Source organism: Rhipicephalus microplus, chromosome 6 (assembly GCF_043290135.1).
Source record: "Rhipicephalus microplus isolate Deutch F79 chromosome 6, USDA_Rmic, whole genome shotgun sequence".
NCBI lineage: Eukaryota > Metazoa > Arthropoda > Arachnida > Ixodida > Ixodidae > Rhipicephalus > Rhipicephalus microplus.
Genome location: NC_134705.1, coordinates 74,432,735 through 74,447,695, shown reverse-complemented (window position 1 = coordinate 74,447,695; position 14,961 = coordinate 74,432,735). Strand labels below are relative to the sequence as shown.

At 45.4% G+C, this 14,961-nt stretch overlaps 1 long non-coding RNA gene across 1 annotated transcript in view; it reads right to left on the bottom strand.

Moving 5' to 3' along the window:
* LOC119168098 (uncharacterized) overlaps positions 1–13,453 on the bottom strand; it is a 56,315-nt gene extending 42,862 nt beyond the window's left edge. Inside the window, exon 1 of the long non-coding RNA XR_012883894.1 lies at positions 13,326–13,453. This is a non-coding gene — a long non-coding RNA (uncharacterized LOC119168098). The remainder of the gene's footprint in view (positions 1–13,325) is intronic.
* Between the last annotated feature and the right edge of the window lie 1,508 nt (positions 13,454–14,961).

Here is a 14,961-nt window from a genome sequence, read left to right as displayed (position 1 = left end):
CTCCCGCGATTATTAATGGTGTCTGTCTAGCGATTGTAGCTGCCTTCAGTTGCAGGGAGTGAAAAGACTGCCTCAGGTCGGATGCTGGGCTGTCAACATTAGGAATGAAAACGCTCTGTCGAAGCCACCTGTTAGGGATAACCTCCGCAAGAAGCACTTCCATTTTGCTGCGTCCTGGCTGAATGTCATGCACAAAGTAAGCGACTTTTTTGCTCACTAGGGTAGCTATACCTCTCTTAGACTCCCCATTTACGGCCACCAATTGGTAACCAGCGAAAGTGAGTGTGTCGCAAAACGTTTCCTGCAACAAAATTAGCTGTGTCCTTTCCAAATGAGCCGTAATGTACTGTCGCAGTGAGGTCTTGCGCCGTTGGAAGCTAGCGCAATTTCACTGCGAAATCACTAGAACCTTCCGAGCGCCCGCCATTTTGCAATTTACGTTTTATTGACCTAACGGGGTTCCTACCGTATCATCATTAGCTGCAGCTTGTGTACGAGCCTTTGGCTTAGTTTGATAGTCATCTTATGCTCAAGCGCCACCTTATTCTCAATAGCGTCTAATTTGTTCTCAGGTGATCCCATGCGTAGCACTAGCTGATTAATGCTTGACTGATTGTCTTTAGAAATCCTAAGTAACTCATCTAAAATTTTGGTATGCGAGCTTTCCTCTGCAGACATATTCGTGTCACTCTCATCCTCCATAGGAAAGTGGGCCCTAGGTTTGGGCTTACTAACCTCGACTTTGGCTTCCTATGTGCTTTTATGCACGACGTTATCCGCCACAATCGTGCCCTCGACCCTGCTGGAAATCGCCTGCGTGGCTATCTGCTTGCGTAGCCCAGTTGAGAGACTAAAAATCTCCTGACGTAGTTGCTCAATTTCACTTTTAAATACGAAGCATTTCTTAGAGAGTTTCGGCGACTTTGAGCGTATCCATCCATCCATCCATCCATCCATCCATCCATCCATCCATCCATCCATCCATCCATCCATCCATCCATCCATCCATCCATTCATCCATCGATCCATCCATCCATCCATCCATCCATCCATCCATCCATCCATCCATTCATCCATCCATCCATCCATCCATCCATCCATCCATCCATCCATCCATCCATCCATCCATCTATCTATCCATCTATCTATCTATCTATCTATCTATCTATCTATCTATCTATCTATCTATCTATCTATCTATCTATCTATCTATCTATCTATCTATCTATCTATCTATCTATCTATCTATCTATCTATCTATCTATCTATCTATCTATCTATCTATCTATCTATCTATCTATCTATCTATCTATCTATCTATCTATCTATCTATCTATCTATCTATCTATCTATCTATCTATCTATCTATCTATCTATCTATCTATCTATCTATCTATCTATCTATCTATCTATCTATCTACGACCTTTAGTTCTCCTGGCCGTTTCGATAATGGTATCGATAGCAAACTTGGTATGGCATAACATGACTGTATCAAGAACATATTTGGCTAGTCATAACATAAAAATAATTACATGGATGTCATGAATGTCATGATTTACATTTCATGGTCTTGCAGCTCTTGCGGAGGTTTCGTTCACATGGCAGGTTGCCAAACTGGTATGGTATGACATGATGGCATGGCGAACACAAGCGACAGACCCTAACATGAAAATCATGATATGCGTGTCATGTAACAACATGACTACATACCAAGCTTATGATGCGTTCGCAGCTGTTTCGCTAGCATCCGAATATGAAATTTGGTGGTTTGGTACATGAATGGATGACGAAAGCATGTGACTGGTACAAACATGATAATAATGAGATGCGTGTCATGTAACAACATGACTACATGCCACGCTCATGATGCGCTCGCGACCGTTTTGCTAGCTTCACACATGCCAAATTTGGTATTACGCGACGTCAATGGATTACGGAGGTTTGTGACAGGTGAAAACATCGCGCGTAGTGTCAGACTAGATGGTGCTCGCGTTTTGATAACGCAGCCTCGCTGTGCCCAGAGTGCGCGCGCGTCGCCCCGCCACGGTGGTCTAGTGGCTAAGGTACTCGGCTGCTGACCCGCAGGTCGCGGGATCAAATCCCGGCTGTGGCGGCTGCATTTTCGATGGAGGCGGAAATGTTGTAGGCCCTTGCACTCAGATTTGGGCACACGTTAAAGAACCCCAGGTGGTCAAAATCTCCGGAGCCCTCCACTACGGCGTCTCTCGTAATCAAATGGCGGTTTTGGGACGTTAAACCCCACAAATCATTGAATGCGCGCGCGTCAACGCTACATAGGAGTATATCGGGCCTTCATGATGGGCTCGCGGCCGTTTTTATAGCTCCACTTATACCAAATTTTGTTTTGCGTGATGCCAGTGGATGACGAAATATATGATTGGTGCAAACATGATAATCCTTAGATGCGTGTCATGTAAGGACATGACAACATACCACGCTCATAGTGTGCTCACGGTCGTTTCGCCCGCTCCACATATGCTAAATTTGGTAACACGCGACATGAACAGATAACGATGGTAAACGACACATCCAAACATGATAATCATGACACATAATTAATGTACGGCATCATTTACCTCCACCTCATTATGTTGTGCTCATTTTAAAATTACATATCAACCTTTTTCATTCGTGCTTGACATATCATCGATGCCCACTGTACGTGGGATCTGCGAATTTTTTTTCATAACGCTCTGGCGACTCCGACCGCGTTACTTTTTTCAATTTTGACGTCGTCTTCTCGACCCGATCAGTCCATTTGAGCTCCTCCTAGAATCTCGTACGAGACGCCGAACGCCCGCTGGAACGCAAGCGGCTCTTGATGGTGTTGCGCCGCTGCCCAGCTGCTGTGACAGAGTGGCGTCTCTCATGGGTGCCAGAGACGCTAGAAGAGACACTGAAATTTCGGGACTGCTTTTTTCCACCTGCGTCCTCTCGTAGCGCCGCTGACGTTGACGTCTTTCCCGTCGGACAATGTAGAGGGTTTTAAATCTCTATGTGCACGCTCAGCCTGCAGTGGGATGTGGACCTCCACATAGCGAAAACTTTGGACTACACTGGTGTTCCTCCGTTCGTGATTTCTGTCCACACGTATGGCACCACTTGCTGTCCGGGTTAGGGCAATTGTCAACACGATGTCCTATACATCCACATCCGTAGCAAATCTCCGTGTGCCTCTGGTATTGTGTGCAGGCAAACATGCTAGCGCCACAAGAGAAATAATTGGACACCTTCATACCCTTGAACAGTACTACCCGAGCCGCGGTGTTCTTGAGTCTTTTGGTCTCGATAGTTCCTGGGTTTTGGTGGTTGACGATTCTTGCTCGGAGTTAAACATCGCTGATATCCACGTCGACACCCCTTATGACACCTTTGAATGTGTCATTGGGTAGAGCCGGATACACGGAGATGCGGTACGTGCGTTCGCCTAGTCAAATTTGCTCCGCGTTTATGTAGGCGCATGCATTTTTCTCGTGAGGAGTACACACCCCATATATGTTTTGGGTGCCATTAGGGCAAATGGTGTTCTCTTCAATGTCGGTTGGATCCAGGGCTGCCGACATAGCCAGGACTTGTTCGAATCGCATTTGACTGACCTTGGTCACATTAAGGCCGTCTCGTGGTCTGACGATGATGCGATACGTGTCCCTGAGGATCTGAGGGAGCCTTGAGGTGGTGACGATGCGCTCGTGCGTGTTTCAGGTGGTGGTGCGGCCACTCTCCTTTCGTCCATCGTGCGCTGAGCGGCGTTCGTAAGTAGTAGTCGACGCTCTCATCCCTTTTCTGCTCTATCGTCTCAAGTTGGTTGCATAGCCTACAATTCATTGTTCAGGGAACATATATTGATATTTTAGAGGCGAAGCTCCTTATGGCGTGGCTTGTGCGTCCTTCGTAGTACGTAACCAACAGTGGCACATACCCGAAATAGGTATAACATTTGACCTCCAAGGTGGTGCCGGTGAGAGATTTCTTCTGTGCGTTGTTTAACAATAAAAATAGTGCTCAATGTACATGCCAATGGCTGCTAAGGGGGAATGAGAGACAGGAGCACTCGGCTTTTAGTGAACGCGCACGCTGCGATCCCCATTAGCAGCCATTGGCATGTACATTGAGCACTATCAGATAAGAAAGGGTTGCTGCATTATACTCGCTGGGTGTAACCTCCTTAGTTTTAGAAAGGTTTAGCGAGCGTTGAGCCGCAGGGCCATGAATACAATGAACTAGTATATACCATGAATGAATTCAAGGTGGTTAAAGGGGGGAAGCAGATACGAAGCGCAAGCCGTAACAAATTAAAAGCTGAATCCTCCTGTTTCTCATTTCACATTAGCAGCCACTGGCATGTACATTGAGCACTATCTGACAGGAAAAGGTTGCTACGTTATACTCGCTGGGCATAACCTCCTTGGTTTTAGAAAGGTTTAGCGAGCATTGGGCCGCAGTGTCATGAATACAGAGAACTAGTATATACCATGAACTCAAGGAGGTTGAAGGTGGGAAGTAGACCCGAAGCGCAAGCCGTAAGAAAGTGTGCGTGTGCCACCTCTCGTTTAGTCCTTAGAATGTCCACTGAATGGCGGTGCTTCTATATGGGGAATATATGATAAAAAGATGCGAGATGGTGGGACTTGGAGTGTTGAATAGATGGACGAACGGACACACAGACAGATGCATGGATGGACGCATGAACGGACGCAGGGGCGGATGCATGAACGAACGCAGGGACGGGTGCACGAACAGACGCATGGACGGTCACACAGACGGACGCATGGACGGACGAATGCTTTGCCCCACTCTCCATCATTGACTCCGTGGATATGCTGCCATTTTTATTTTCCGGCCACGTTTTCACTGGCACACTGTTTGTAGGCTAAAAAAAATTGGCAGCATATCCACAGAGTGAATGATGGAGAGTGGGGCGAAGCATTCGTCCATCCATTCGTTCTTGCTTCCTTCCGTCTGTGCGACCGTCCATGCGTCCATCCGCCCGTCCGTGCGTGCGTCCGTTCCTGCGTTCGTCCATGCACCCGCCCCTTCGTCCGTTCATGCGTCCAATCATGCATCTGTCTGTGTGTCCGTTCGTCCATCTATTCAACACTCCAAGTACCACCATCTCGCATCTTTTCATCATATATTCCCTATATAGAAACACCGCCATCCAGCGGACATTTCAAGGACTAAACTAGAGGTGGCACACGCACACTTTCTAACAACTCGCGCTTCGGGTCTACTTCCCACCTTTAACCACCTCGAGTTCGTGGTATATACTAGTTCACTGTATTCATGGCACTGCGGCCCAACACTCGCTAAACCTTTCTAAAACCAAGGATGTTACGCCCAGCGAGTATAACGTAGCAACCTTTTCCTGGCAGATAGAGCTCAATGTACTTGCCAATGGCTGCATGGGAAATGAGAGACAGGAGAATTCGGCTTTTACTTTCTTACGGCTTGCACTCCGTACCTACTTCCCACCTTTAACTACCTCGAGTTCATTCATGGTATATACTAGTGCATTGTATTCATGGCACTGCGGCTCAACTCTCGCTAAACCTTTCTAAAACTAAGGTGGTTACACCCAGCGGGTATAACGTAGCATCCCTTTCCCTTCAGATTGTGCTCAATGTACATGCAATGGCTGCTAATGGGGATCGCAGCGTGCACGTTGACTAAAAGCCGAATGCTCCTGTCTCTCATACCCCATTATCAGCTATTGGCATGTACATTGAGCACTATTTTTTGTTGTTCAACAACGCACAGAAGGAATCTCTCACCGGCACCACCTTGGAGGTCGAAATGTTTGCAGGTCAAAGCGTAAGACTGGTTACATACTACGACGGGACGCGGGACGAACGGGTGCCGCTATAAGGAGCTTCGCCCCTAAAAACGCACCTTTTATATGTATGTTTGCCTTCTCTCAGTGCTTTTGGTAAAGTGCAGTAAAGAAACATGACTCCCACATTTGCGACTAGTTCCTTCTACGCGTCCTTCTTGCTCGTCTGTTCTATTAGGTGTATTTCCGAAGGAGGTGCGAAACCTGTCCAAACTTTTGCACACCACCATGTGGCGAACTTAGCCAATACGATGGTTCAGCTCATAGCACCCACCCATACCAAAAGACTCTAGAATGCACGTGCTTCAGAGTTTACGACCTGTTCTGTCAGGATGTAACTGCGCGTTTCCTACTTTCGCTCACACCGTGAACAATTGTGGCTGGCCAACAAAGAAGCCACAACACCAACTGCGTTTCTGTATATTCAGGCAGGAGGTTTCCATAGATACATTTAATTTAGCGTCCGCAAAAGCTCTGTGACCGCAGAGCTGCTGCGGACGCCGAACTAAATCGTTGTAATCACTGTAACATGCCGCGTGTACGCGACGTTAACCCAAGTTAGCGTATGTCAGCCACGCTCTTTTGGCTGTAACACCATTTTATTTGGCTGTGCTCTCATGGTTACCTACCATTGCAACCAAAGTGTCCATTACTACAAGGGAACGCTTAATATTTATTGAATCAGTAATCATGAACGTTAGTCGTCGGAATAGAGATGTATCACTAAGAGCAAACATGAATGTAATTACGCCCTGCCGCTGTGGCCTAGTGGCTGAAGTACTCGGCTGCTGACTCGCAGATCGCGGGATCGAATAGCGCCTTTAGTGGCTGCATTTTCGATGAAGTCGAAATTGCTGTAGGCCCGTGTGCTCAGATTTGGGTGAAAAACTCCAGGTGGTTAAAATTCCGGGAGCTCTCCCCGACACCGTCTCTCATAACAATATGGTGATTTTGGGACACTAAACCCCATAGATCAGATCATATCTGAATGTAATGAGAATAAAATGGGATTCAGCCGCCAACAACCAAGAGACATTCTATAAACTCTATTATGCCAAGCTACAGTTAGCCTTAAACTACTTTTGCAAGGAGTCGTTTTACTTTCGTGCTTTACCGGTTTCTATGACTGAGAGATAAACCATGTTCTTAACGCGATATAGCGTTAAAAATCTCGTTTCTCAGCAATTTTTATGGCTGTGTCAGCGTCGTTGGTCGTTAGCAAAATGTTATCATTTTGTGCGTGACCAAAAAATGATGCATATAAAATGAATAATGGAAATTTATGGGTCCAAATGAAAATCGAACCCTTGCCGCTTGCATGGCTAGCAGGTGATGTTGATGACGATGATGGCACAAATGCATGGCTCACACCCACTCTGGGAGATTGGCCAAAAAACGAGTAATTAGATAGCTTGGATCACATATTACTTGTAAATCGCAAGCAAGTGATCTATCATAGAGCATCACATCTACTCGGATGAGGTTGATAGTGATGCCTCAAATATGACCCATACCCATTCAGGGGGATCGGCCAAGAAATAATTACATCAATGAGGCATTTCAAATACTGAATATTAAAAGTAAAATAATGGGCATAAAATGAAGATCCGTGCCTCCATCCATGCCTTCGTTTCTGCGCCTGTCTGTGTGTGTGTGTGTGTGTGTGTGTGTGTGTGTGTGTGCTTGTCTGTCCATGCGTTTGGTCGTGTTTGAGAATGCAGACGGCGTGCGGGTAACACCGACGAGACGCGAGCCAAGGAAGCCGAGCGCCAGCGTCTCCAATGCACCCGCCGCTCTGCTTCGTCCTTGCCACACCACGTACGGCAATTGTTCAGGAGATTAAGGGAGGCACTCCTGACTCGCACACGCAGACACAACCCGCTCAGCAGCCAATAGCGAAGTAGTGGTACAGCACTATGTACAATGTGCTCACTCAAGGGCAGTTTGTATGTACTTCTATGAGACAGTGCCGTCAATTATACTGTTAGAGAGATATTGCCTACCTATTTTGCTCGTCTCTTCTTTTGTCGGTTACGCTACACGCAGGACTGAAGAAGAGCTTCACCTTTAAAAATATTGTTTTTCTTTTTCGGGTTCCAAACAAAAGTTGCATAGACAAGATATCTTCAGGGCAGCCCTGTATGAATACAAATTAATTGGGGGACACGACAACGTAATCAAGCTATTACGACTTCTAGTTGTCTGGCCGTACACCACTGAATTTTCCAAAGAAATTATAATTAACTTTACTCTGTACATGACGTTATTGAATCTATAGCACCTGCTTTTGAAGCGAACATTTTCTGCACCTTATCGCAGTTATTGTGGCCACTTGAGGAAGGACCGAAAGGACTGAGCCTTTCCATGCCGTTCTTGCTAGAGTGTCAGCAATTTCATTTATTTCTAATCCACAATGACCAGCTAGCCATACTAACTTTTGTAGCTTCAGCTGTAGAAGGAAATAGCACGAGAAATCTGGTTAAAGCTGTTCATTTTGATGGTTCGGTTGTTATAAGAGCATTATGGACACTCACTGGTAATTTACGTAGTGCTAGAATATTTGCCAGGAGTTCTGTTTCAAAAACGCGTGGGAACTGCGGTAGCCCCAATGAAAAGGACCAGCCAAGCGAACGGGAATATACCCCTACACCCTTCTGTTCTTTCATCAATGAAGCGTCTGTGGCAGAAATACAATGAGAACATTTTCGTTTGCTAGAGAATACAGTGACAATAACGTTCCTGCTTTGTAAACACACGCGTCTTGTATGAAGATTTCGGAACACAACATGTAATATCGCAATAGTATTGCACGGCACAAGTGAACATTGCCGTCGGGTATCAAAACGTGTGATTGTAATAACGACTTCACGGCTTAAAGGGCCACTCACCAGGTTTGACAATTTTGAGCTGACAAATGCAATGCGTAGCCGAGGTGTTCATGATCACGTCTGCCAAATTTTCCAACGCTACACGCTGCGGAAATGGGTCAAATTTCAAGATGAAAGCTGCTCCCCCTCGCCTCTGCCGGCGCACGCGTAGAGAATGAGGGCATTACGTAGGCGTAGAAATGACCCTACGTACACGGTAATGCAGTGACGTTGGTCCTCTACGTAGACGAGTCGGATCTGACGTTGTCAACAGTATACCACGTGACATGGCAAAAGTTATTTAACACAACATGCGTAGTTTATGCGTTTGTTGCTTTAAGACATGAATAAAACTTGAAATAAATAATGAGACGCAATAAAAAGTTGTGCGCGTTCTTCTTTCATTTTTTCCAGTGTAGTGCTACGAGATGCGGGGCTAATGTTCCAGCGTTGCGCATGCGTTCGTGTCCCCACGGTCAGCGCATTAAGCAGACGACCACCGTGGAACGCTCCTACGCGTTCACGCACTCATTGTGTTCATGTACTCTATCGCGCTTAGGCCAGCGTTTCCAAACCATCCCGCAGAAACAGGCAGAAGGCCAGAAAATAACGCTGGTCAACAAAGCAACGCTTCTCGCGTGCTCGGGGGCTGAGCTTGTTTGGCACGTCATGCGCACGTCACCTCTTGGTCGGATGCTTAAGAGGGTCGGGAAGAGATTTGGCTTGCGAAGGCTAGCGGAGGAGCGACAAAGGTTTCGAGCTCGCCTCTTCTCACCCTCGTTTCGCGCCCCTTCAAAAAAACCTGTTTTCTCCGCTCGTAATGAACCCATTCGAAAAATGTTTGTGGCAAAACGTTCCTCGTCGAACACCCAACAACTTCCATTGTCTAACTAAAATTCGGTAAGGGGCCTGGTGAGTGGCCCTTTAAAGGAGCCCACTCATTACAAAGGGATACACGTGACTGCACGTATTCTCTTAAGATCGCGTAGTGGGTACACGGCAAGTTTCAAAACATTTTACGCGCATGATCAAAGCATGGTGCCCATTACGCAGAATTCAGCCTGATGCAAAAGCTTCACTGATACAAGCGACTTTCAACTTTTCAATTACACTGTAGTAATGCACAACTGAAACCTCTCCTGTAACATCACGCTATAAGGTGTACGTACAAATGTTTAAAGTACGCACGAGGCACAGGATACCCCAATCGAGTTAAATATTCAGGGCGAAGCTTAAGGCTCCCCCGGGTTTTTTTCTTGGCGCTCTTACCATACGAAATTGATGAATGAGCATAAATTAAATAACAACAAAGCTCTCGATAGTGTATTTATGGGACCTAAATAAGTCTATTTTGACGTTGCTGGCAGAACTTTTATAAATGCGATTGAATGCCCATTTTCAATATCGGTTCCTAAAGAAACACTTCTTTTCCTCAAAAGTCTTTAATGGCACTTTCAGAACAATATTTATGTTACCGGGCAATATTGAGTGCGCACAAACCAGCGATCGAGTACAAAGAGTGTCTTTTTGACCCACCACAATAATTGCCATCTCTTTTGCGTTTGTTTCATTGCATTGTCACCGCGCCCAGTGCTTTGAGGTCACAAACAATATGCGCGTTGTCAGCCTGACATAGCATTCTTGATAGGTAAGTGGCCAGCGCCGAGCTTTGAAAAAAAGAGGTCTAATCAAACCACATAATGATTATTGTTGTTGGACAAAAAGACACCCTTTTTACTCGATCTTCTGTGGAGTTTGTTCATAGCGCTTTGGGTTTGTACATAGTCCTGCTGCTCAACTCACTTGTGGAGAACGACCGCTAGTAACAATTAAATTAGATGCACCAGCCATCGCACACCGTCGTGTTGGCATGGCGCAAGCTGTGGGCTAAGGCACAGTAGGACACTGCCATCAAGAAAAAGGAGAATGAACAGCAAAAGGAAAAAAAAATGTCATGTGCGCACGGACTATGTTTTCTTTGTAGTTCACTTCTTAAAGCGTTCACTGAGAGGAGAGAAATCTACCCTATGCGATTAAACCTAACCAATGAGAGCAATCTCTCCGTTCTCTTTTTGGCAGTCTAGCTATCTGCTCCTATTCTGTCCTTCTCAGTAATACAAAAAAATAGATACCCAGGTTTGTACTGATTCAAATATGGACGCTAAGCTTACGATGCTACAAAATAAACAGACATACAGCAGTGAGCGAACATTGCGGTAAAATGGGCCATCGCTGAGTTATGCTGATCTGTCAGCGCCTCTTTTCTATTAGAAAAGATGACTTTTTTCATTTGATTTGGTTCAGGTCACAAATAATTTCACTTTAAATTATTTCCGTTTGCGCAAACCTCTATAGCTTACATTCGCAACGTTGGTTGTATAAAACGTATTTCGCACGACTACATTTGGGCGCCTAAAAGGCACCTTTTATTAAACTCGGCCTCTACCAATAAATCTAGCTTCTCGAGTAGGCTACCAATAAATGTAGCTCCTCGAGTAGGCTATCAATAAATGTAGCTCTTCGAGTGGGTGGACTAATGCGGACTCGTTAGGCTACGTCATTGCAAATGTAAAATCACGAGACAGTGTAAAAGCGGCGAATGACACAGCCCAGACCTAACTGGAGGTAGACGGCTTATGTTTCTTAGGCGTACGCTGTCAAACTAGAGAAATGAAACAGAAAGCTTGTTAAAATAAGCCACACCATATGCTAGTAGAAGAACAGACGTTAATGCCGATGCAGACCGAACATCGTCAGCAGAAGTTAGTGAAGGTCAACGGGCTCTACTGCTCGAGGGCGGAACAAGCGTTCAGTGCATTGGCGGAAGATCTTGCTCTGCATGTATTTCAGATGATTTAAGCACGCCTGACTTGGAACTGAAACAAACACTGACGAAAAACGACGTACATGGAATATGTGTTTGTTAGAGGTATTCATCATGAGGCATCACAGTCGGGGTGCCAATGACTATTAAAAGTGTGTAGAAGAGAAACAGTAGCTCATGCGATACCACTGATTTGATTACCTCTAAGGTCGCATCAGTATGGTTGAATCAAGTAGATTTTGACAGGTTGCTTCGCCGCGGGCACAACACCCTAACATTTTTTTACAGTTACCTGCTTGAACAGATGTTTGGAAAACTGTGTGAAATGACTAGAGAATCAATACACTTGGCAGGTTAATCAAGTATGTTGGTTGGAACGTTTAGATGAACTAAATAAAGCATGCCGATAAACACTGCACTATTTCAAATGCAAAGCATTTCTTACCGACCGTTGCAACTTTGACTGTATCTGTCTACCTACATGTCTGTCTATCTAGCCGGCTACGACTTCAACGGCTCCCGACCGTTTCGATAACGGTATTTATACCGAAAATGGTATGGCATAACACGCCTGTATGAGGAGCACAGTGACTAGACATAACATTAAAATCATGACATGTATTTCATGAACGTCATGATTTACATGCCATGGTCTTGCTGCTGTTGCGGTGGTTTTGTTCACATAACAAGTTACAAAAATGGTGTGGTATGACATACCTGCACGGCGAGCACTAGTGCACGCAAGCCCTAACGTGGAAATCATGACATGCACGTCAAGTAAGTCATGACTACACGCCACGCTCATAATGCGCTTGAGGGCCATTTTGATAGCTTCGCATACACCAAATTTGGTATCACGTGACGTGAATGGTGACCAAGGTGACTGGTAGAAACACAATAATCACGACGTGCGTGTCCTGTAAGAACATGGCTACATTCCACGCTCATGATGCGCTCGCGGCCGTTTCGCTAGCTTCACATATACCAAATTTGGTATTACGTAACTTCAATGGTTGACCAAAATGAATGACACGTCCGAACATAATCATCATAGCATGCGTGTCATGTAAAACATGGCTACATGCTACGCTCATAGTGCGCTCGCGGCCGTTTCGGCAGCTTTGCATACACAAAATTTGGAATTACGTGACGTGAACAGACTATGAATGTAAATGACACATCCAAACGTAATAGTGATAACATCCGTGCCAAGTATGACATGAATACATGCTACGCTCATAGCGCCCTCGTGGTCGTTTCTCTAGCTTGACATATACCAAATTTGGTATACGTGAATCTTATCTCAATACGTGAGTGCGCATATCATATTTACTTGTGTTTACTGTCCACTACGTTCCTCAGCCCCGTAACGTTGAGCTGATTATAAAGGGACATATCAACTTTCCTCATTCGTGCTTCGCACATCATCGATTCCCGCTTTACGCAATATCTGCCGCCCCGCCGCGGTGGTCTAGTGGCTAAGGTACTCGGCTGCTGACCCGCAGGGCGCGGGTTCGAATCCCGGCTGCGGCGGCTGCATTTCCGATGGAGGCGGAAATGTTGTAGGCCCGTGTACTCAGATTTGGGTGCACGTTAAAGAACCCCAGGTGGTCTACATTTCCGGAGCCCTCCACTACGGCGTCTCTCATAATCATATAGTGGTTTTGGGACGTTAAACCCCACATATCAATATCTGCCAATTTTTTTCTCTGCTTCTATTCTCGTCCTTTGCTCTCTTCTCAAAGCAATACACACTCGAAGTTAGGATGGCTTGATACTCACTGTGGGATATTACGAAAACACGTTAACGGTTCTGTCGTGAACTCGTGGCGGTAAACAATGCCAAAAACTAAATGCTGAAAGAGCTGAAATTCAAGGCATAAAATCAGTCATGAAGCAGTGAATTATCGACGGGTGAATATCACTTTTAATTATTTATAATGATGTCTCACCCACGCGTTGACAGTCGTGTAATGGAAGTTCATGTGGTAGAATAGGGTTAGGGTTCATTCAACTAGTTTCATATTTTTGAGCTTTACTTAAGTGTATATGTCAGTCAGTTTGTCTTAGGCCTTTGTCACATCTACCTGTAGTTAAATGCTAAACTGTGTGTGTTCAATGAGCAACGCAGCAACCCATGACGTTTCCTATCCGCGAGTGACCGAAATGTGCTTGCCACTTGCAATAGCAAATAGCACATCAGGCTGCTCAATACTTCGGATATTCCCAGATGCTCCTTTAAAAGTTACGCCATTAGGTGAAGAGAGATTATCATATTACGAAGAATTTTTCTGTGGACTGCAGGCGTCTTGAGCATTGATGTATGTATGTATGTATGTATGTATGTATGTATGTATGTATGTATGTATGTATGTATGTATGTATGTATGTATGTATGTATGTATGTATGTATGTATGTATGTATGCATGTATGTATGTATGTATGTATGTATGTATGTATGTATGTATGTATGTATGTATGTATGTATGTATGTATGTATGTATGTATGTATGTATGTATGTATGTATGTATGTATGTATGTATGTATGTATGTATGTATGTATGTATGTATGTATGTATGCATGCATGCATGCATGCATGCATGCATGTATGTATTGTAGGCATTCATTAAGCACATCTACTATCTTTACACATATTCACCATCATGAGTGGTCGTCATCTTCATCTGCTGTGGGGACTTGGCTTGTCTAAGTTCTGTGCCTTAGGCGTGGTCGCTTCATCGTGTCTTCTGGGCCTAATAAAGGTAGCCTTCACTGTTACATAGAGTGATGGAGTGTGCTCTACGATCTTCCGTCCTCTCCCAGCCCGATCTGCATCCTGGAGCTCCACTCAGGTCGTCGTTTGTGCCAGGTGTCTAGTAACATGACTCAGGCCGAGCCAACTGGCGCTTCTGCGTCTAACTCCACGGCCCCGGCTACCGCGGCCTATCCATCGTGGATTATCACTGCGCACCAGCGTGAGCCGCCCACGTTCGCCGGACTTCGAGGTGAAGATGTGGAGGATTGGTGGAACAAGTACAATCGAGCGAGTTCCACTAACAACTGGGATGATCCTACAAAGCTTCGCCGTGTTTCTTTCTATCTGACAGGCGTAGCTAAAACATGCTTTTTCAATCATGAAACGGGCATTACGGACTGGACACGTTTCAAGCAACAGCTTCGCCAAATTTTCGGCACGCCGGTGGTTCGTTAAGCTCTCGCGAAGAAGACACTGGATGCTCGCAAGAAACAATGCGGTGAGTCCTACACATCGTACATAGAGGATGTGCTTGCTCTCTGTCACAGTTTCAGCACGTCCATGTCTGAATCAGAGAGAGTTCGTCATCTATTGAAATTTATTGCCATGGTCGCGTACAATGCCTTGGTCATTCAAAACCCGACTACAGTCGCTGACATA